The sequence below is a fragment of the Lineus longissimus genome, chromosome 2 (assembly GCF_910592395.1).
Source record: "Lineus longissimus chromosome 2, tnLinLong1.2, whole genome shotgun sequence".
In the NCBI taxonomy this organism is placed as follows: Eukaryota; Metazoa; Nemertea; class Pilidiophora; order Heteronemertea; family Lineidae; genus Lineus; species Lineus longissimus.
The window spans coordinates 18,769,358-18,775,859 of record NC_088309.1 but is presented as its reverse complement, the minus strand read 5'-3'; the positions used below and the strand labels follow the sequence as shown (position 1 = coordinate 18,775,859).

General features: G+C 41.5%; 1 long non-coding RNA gene across 2 annotated transcripts in view; it reads left to right on the top strand.

Annotated features, from left to right (window-relative positions):
- Positions 1-2,809: 2,809 nt before the first annotated feature.
- Positions 2,810-6,502, top strand: part of LOC135482729 (uncharacterized) — a 63,480-nt gene continuing 59,787 nt past the window's right edge. For both annotated transcript variants that reach the window (XR_010446269.1, XR_010446268.1), the window contains exon 1: positions 2,810-3,046. This is a non-coding gene — a long non-coding RNA (uncharacterized LOC135482729). The remainder of the gene's footprint in view (positions 3,047-6,502) is intronic.

Here is a 6,502-nt window from a genome sequence, read left to right as displayed (position 1 = left end):
TCCGTAGGAATGGTCGATTAGGACTATATTCGGGACTGAGTAGGACTACGCAACAGCTGGTTGTGACGAGGTCGACGCCATGATCGGGGTATATGAACTCCGTCACGATTCCGTATGAGTGGATGACGCAATGACCGCTGGCAGGTGGAAGCACGTGGCCTGAGATCATGACGTGACCTACTTTGCTTTTTACACAGTTACAGAAAACGTGCATAACCATAGTGGCAACGACTTTAACCTGACTCTTCATTCGCCTAACAACAACATTGAATTGAAAGAAATCAGATTCAGTATGACATCCTCTTGTACCTACACTCCGGACGTAGTGGACCAGCCTCGTCCCTAAATCTAACCACTGCGGCTGGTGGTAGTTAATCTGTTTGGGGGAATCGTTTACACTGTCGGAGGACCCGACAATCACAACCAATGTTGGCGAGAACGTTGAGATCATCTTCTTAATCACATAGTAATTAATTAGGGGTAAATGGCACATAACATCTGCAAATGAAACCTGGAATCATATTGAACATTTTTTTTCTTCATTTATTTGATTTTTTGTTACAATTTTGCATACGGCAACTCAAGGTGGAACGTACACCATGGTGAGTGAGCTGTTTGGAGGGCTGGGCGATAGTTACCTCTAATGGCGTTGACCGAGTGTGGCTTTGAGGAGTTATGCGCAGGTAGGCAGAGGATGGGCTGTCTTTGTCTGGCTAGCACTGGCATCCTTCCATCCTTCGTTTCCAGGCGGTCGTGTCGACCAACCACTCATTTGATCAATCTTCATGCTCAGTCTACTGCCTCTGGTCAAAATTCGTTTACAACGGCTTTGAATCAGGCACTATCCTTTGTTGTGACGAATGTATAGAATGTCTTCTTTGAAATTTTTATTTGAAGCGATAATGATCAAAAATCAAACGATGAACTTCAAGGGATAGTTTTGAGCTAGGGTTGGTGACAGTAACAAATCTTTGTTTTTAAAAGTCATACTGCAAGTTAATGACAACTTACTTCGTGAACATTTGTTAAAAAATATTTGATGATTTGCTCCAACGTCGACATGGAATCGGGGTTTTACCAAAAAACATATGCCGAGCGAGCTCTGATAGTTTTGGTCTTATTCTTGGATGTGAATATTGCTTTGTGCTCGAACACATGGTAGCTGCACATGTGTGGGCTGCTGCATTTATTTTTTAAAGGCGTACATATTGACAACATCGACAGGAGCGCAACGGGAAATAACTACAAATGATAATAACTATATGAAATATGACCATTTCTATAAGACGAACATTTGATATCTTTTTTTGCGTGGGGCTGGGTGTGTGTCGTTTTCGGCAGGCATGAAGGTGATTATTTATCGGTAAATAATTCGTTCGAAGGCTTCAATATGAAGGGCCTCAGTACGTCGCACGTGTTCATAGTACTAATATTTCTTGTGGCCGTAGCGCATTATGCTAGCAAATGCGCTGAAACTAGCATATTTGCATAACAGTCTACAACGGAGTATAGGAGTAGCCTCAATGCTAACACGAAGCGGTACAGATGCCCATAGATCTTCATCGTAGAGATATTACCAGCACACCTGTAGTCAGCAACGAACCGTTTTAATTAAAATTATCGAAATACGGTAGTTCGCCGTTTTTAGGTCCGACTATCTTTTCTTTATGATCATGTTTTTATAATTACATGTACGCGTTTGTGAAACAGTCTAGTATCGATTTATGTTGACGACAGTATTGGCTGTGAAATAAATACTCTGTTAGTGGCGTCCTGACACACTTGTTAGGCTAATGAGGGGAAGGTTACCATGGCGTTTCGGATAAACATGGAACGAAAATGAAGTTTAATCATATACGTAGTATTTGCTATTAAACAAGCGTACACATACATGTATGTGTATGTGTATGTGTACATGTGCACATGTGCACATGTGCACATGTGCACATGTATGTGTACGTTAGGCACTAACGGTTTAAATATTATGTCGATGGCCTTCTTAAAGATTACATTTTTCGGAAAAACCTGACTGTGGCATAAGTTTGTCTAAAATAAGCATTTCCAAAATCGTCATTTCTTCAGTTGGCGACACCACGTATAGATTTGCGTATACATGTATACATATGATAGAGCATTTCGTGATTAGGTCAATCATATTTAGGTCACCTGCCAGACTCTGCCACGAATGCTGAGCTGATTCAAGAATAACTACAATCAGCACGACAAGAGTGCTCTGTGTATCGCCGAGTTCATAGACTTTTGAAAATAACTTGAATCGCCTTTCAATTCAGTGCAACAACCGTTGTACTTATAGCGACAAACGCCAAAGGAACGCAATACGATGTATTTTTATGTGTCCCATGACATTTTCTTTGCCACATCCACTAATACAACTGGCAACAACCGTTAGAAGAAAAGCTATATTAATTGCGTCGTTCAGAGTCCCATTTTGACAGATGCCAAAGACACTGGCAGCATATACCATGTCGTCCCGCTACTCAGAAATTCACTGTTAACAATTAATCCCCATCACACGTCCTGATACAGAATCTACCGGCAAGGTTTTTATCGTCATGGAGTTAAACACTCGAGGCGAACTGCCTTCAGATCTGTGAGATTGTGCAAGCCCGCAGGGACAGGGAATTTGCATCCGCCGAATATTGGTTCAAAGACATACGGAAATCTAATTTGGGCCATATTTGCGGGACTTATTCGGCGCCAGTCGTCGACTTGACTGTGGAGCGTTGTTTCGCGGCGGGATAGCGGCCGAGGATTCGGCACTCAACCGACGCAGCTTCTCGGAGGAAGGTCGACCTATAAATAGTTCTTGCTCCTGCTGACAAAAACTGATGCCACCTCGAATTATTATTGGATTATATGGAGGGGATCGGATTAATCTGCGTGACAGTTAAGCGAAGTTAGATTGGGGATAATTCTACTAGTAATAGGAGAGCGGTTGCATTATCTCGACATAAAGGATAACAAAGGAAATGAGTCGAAGGTGATATTCTGTCGAAGGAAAAACCAACGCAATCAAGATGGGGCGGTAAGTGTTGATGATTGATATACATGTATATGACTTTATTCCTTTTGTGTGTTAAATACCCAAATACCAGTACCAGCCTTTGATGACATCGACTTAGATCGTGGGGGACAACAAATAACATAACTTTTATCTATGAGGGACTTTGGGGATGAATTAATTTCTCAGGAGGAAATATCTACTATCATTGACATGCTATGTATAGACTAAACTTCTAAATATCACACTTTGTGACCCATCCTCTTCATTCTTATCATTATCATGTGTGTTCATTTTGATCTCTTTAAATCCATCGGATTGTAATTTCTGTCGCCGTCGCACCAATTGCACGAATGCACTACTTCTGTTTGTATTTAAAATTGTATACTGCTTTACGAAATAAACAATAATAATAATGATAATTGGTATCAACACTAGAGTCGGTGGTTAAATACAGGATGACCCAATGAAAGTAAGTATTTACTAGCTGAACATTTCATATGCTAATACATGTCCGTGCCTCGTAATAAACATTCTTACAGCCAGGGTCATCCATGTAATCTTTCGCCGCTTTGTCAAAGATCGTGCGACGCAGTTTCGCCGGCCTGAAGGTCTAGTCCGAGGTGGTGAGGCCAAGATGAAGCCTGATCAATAGATAAAACACACCTATCGGGAAATTCGTTAAACCGTTATCTGACCCCACCTGGCTCTTGTCTGTAATCTCCCTATCAGCAGTCACAGATACTACAGTACGAAAAGTTTTCTCTTTAAATGTAATTTCTATGATTATATACACTGCACGCCTCTGTGTCCCTCGTGACACACTCTCGATTTACGATAATGGAGTCATTGTATGGTCATTAGTCTAAGATATATGAGCCTAGGTTAATGCCCTTTGTTAAAGCAGAAGACAAGAAGCAAACCAAAGAACGTATTACTGATAAGATAAATTGAAATTAATTTGGAAAATTCGAGTTAAAGTATATACTGCAAATGGTGAACCATGCAAGGTAGAGAAGCATGTGGAAGGCCATGGTACGTGAGACTCTGGAACCCTACCTACATGTCCTCTCTATGTGGCGGAACGAAATGAATGCAGACCGGTAATCACTTCGCCCGGCCCGTTAGAGAGTAAAAATGTAGCACGCAGGATTCCTCCAATACATGTACTGACACCGCGAACAAGGCGAACGAAACATCGGGGTTCACTTCCCAAAGCTTAAATAACAATTTCTTTTAAAATTTCCTATAGCAAGGCGGAGGAAGGGAAAATAATCAGTCCAGGGAAAAGGTGATCCGTTAGATTACGAGTCTGATTAAAGAAGAGTCAATTGTAATTCGATGCACACAAAAACACGATCGAAGAGAACATCTGGGTTTATTTTCCAAAGTTTGATAAAATTATCTAATTTTTAAAACTCCTACTCCCATTTATAAATTGGTACAAAAGACAAGAACAGTGCAAACAAACGGGCAAACCATTACTGTTTTTTGCCACTCCGTATAAAAAATTGTCAAGCTTACGGGATTTGATGCACAAAAAACAGCAAAAATGTAAGGGTTTGTTTAAATATTCCCTGAATCTTGCAGCAGCCAATTTTCACCAACTATTGCAGAACATGCAGCTTTAATCATCTCTTATGGATCAGATGGTGCGGCAATCTCGCTCAACAAGATACAATGATATTCCCAAGTGAAACGAACAGTTGGCAAGAATACTGATTATGTTATTCGAAAGACTATCAAGACAATTCTGGCATAATTTGGTTCTAACAGGTTCGTCACAGCGCATTCTTCTGACGGTGGAGTGTTGATGTTGGCAGATTGCTGGCCAAATAAATATTAGGCTGAAAAATGGGTATTGTATCATTCACGTGGACATATTATCCGATGACAAATTCGAGGTTGTAGTAAAGTAACATTCTAACATACTTTGATTCCAATGCCAGCATTTAAATAGTGCCTCGTTTTGGTGGTAGTGGTCTCGCGCTATCGAATTCCACGTGCTGTGTTAATTCGAGGGAACGCTCGAAGAGTTTTTAAAATGATTTGTGCGAACAGCGTGCCAAATTTTAGGTGCAGTAGAACTGAACTTATCACGCCACTGTTGTGTCTCTGTATAATGAAATCTAGACAGCCCCGCCCAAACCCGAGGCGCTTTGGCTTAACGTTTATCGCTCCACCCTTTCTGTCTCGATGCGGTGCGGTAAGGTAACAGGTGAAAAGCTGCAAAAGATATACCGGGTTCCACGTGCCTTTTAGTACTCTGAGGAACCATGAATGAGCCCGCTGAACAGGAGAAATGACCTTCCCCTGTGAAACAGTCTATAGATGCCCTGCCTAAGATGTTTGTCCGACAGTATTCTGGCGATCATAATTTCCGATACGTTCATGACACCAACACTAAAACCATCCTTTGTGCGCTGGCTGTCATGGCTGTGTGAGGTAGTAGAGACACGTATAGGCGGCTGCATGAAAGCACCAGTCCCCAGTCTCCCTTTAAAGGGGATAAATCAAAAGACGACACGGCCTCTGAGAACAAGCCTTACTACTTCAAACATTGGTACATGCTGCTCATGACCGTCCTTCGAAAGAGATCGAAAAGCAGTTACTATATTGCTGGTGGATATTCTTACCAGCTTGCTTGTAATTGCAAAAACTGCCAACGATCAGATCTGCTCCTCGAATTATTCATTGTCCAATTTTAGTCCCATCACCCAAGAGCTATATTCAGACATCTCGAATAATTCGTTGCCTCGATTGAATCTCTCATTCCTGTTTAGCCATCAATGGCAGCGGTATTGGTGACTGCTGGCGAAGAATCGGCAACATGAGTTGCAGTTGCCAGCGGGGAGAAGAGGGGATTCTAACTGTCTTCATCACCATAGCCAAATGGAATTAGCTACACGATCAATGCATTATTTCCGTACATTTATCGCTGCTGGTGTAAAAGTTTATATGTAATGACCTAGGACACTACGCGATTTTGACGGTCATAAACTCTATTTAAAGGTAGAGCCTCATACCTTTATCCGTCGCCGTATAGTTGGGACGGAAACTTTCTTCTGAGGGAACTTTTTTGACTGCTCCACCGAATCAAAAATTGTGTTCTGGTAGCTGCCAATCTTTCGAAGAATGCCAATTGGTCGCTATCTCTACACAGACTTTTAGTTCGGTTTCTGCTCTGAATTGTTCTGAATCATGGAGCATAACTTGGCATGATACACCTAGTTAGTCAGGAAAGATGGTCACTTGATTAATCGATTCTGATCGTCGTTTTGATAATGCTACATGTAGATGGAGATTTTCGGCAGCCGAAGGTACCATGTTCTGTTTTAAAAAACTCTGTCGCGGCCAAGATGATATCCAAAATTTGCATGAAGCTTAAAAACCACCAACATGGGTGTCAAAGCCATGCATTCCGCAGTTGTGTTTCGACTTCAAAAGAACATTTAATGCACTTGACTGCTTCAGTGGAAT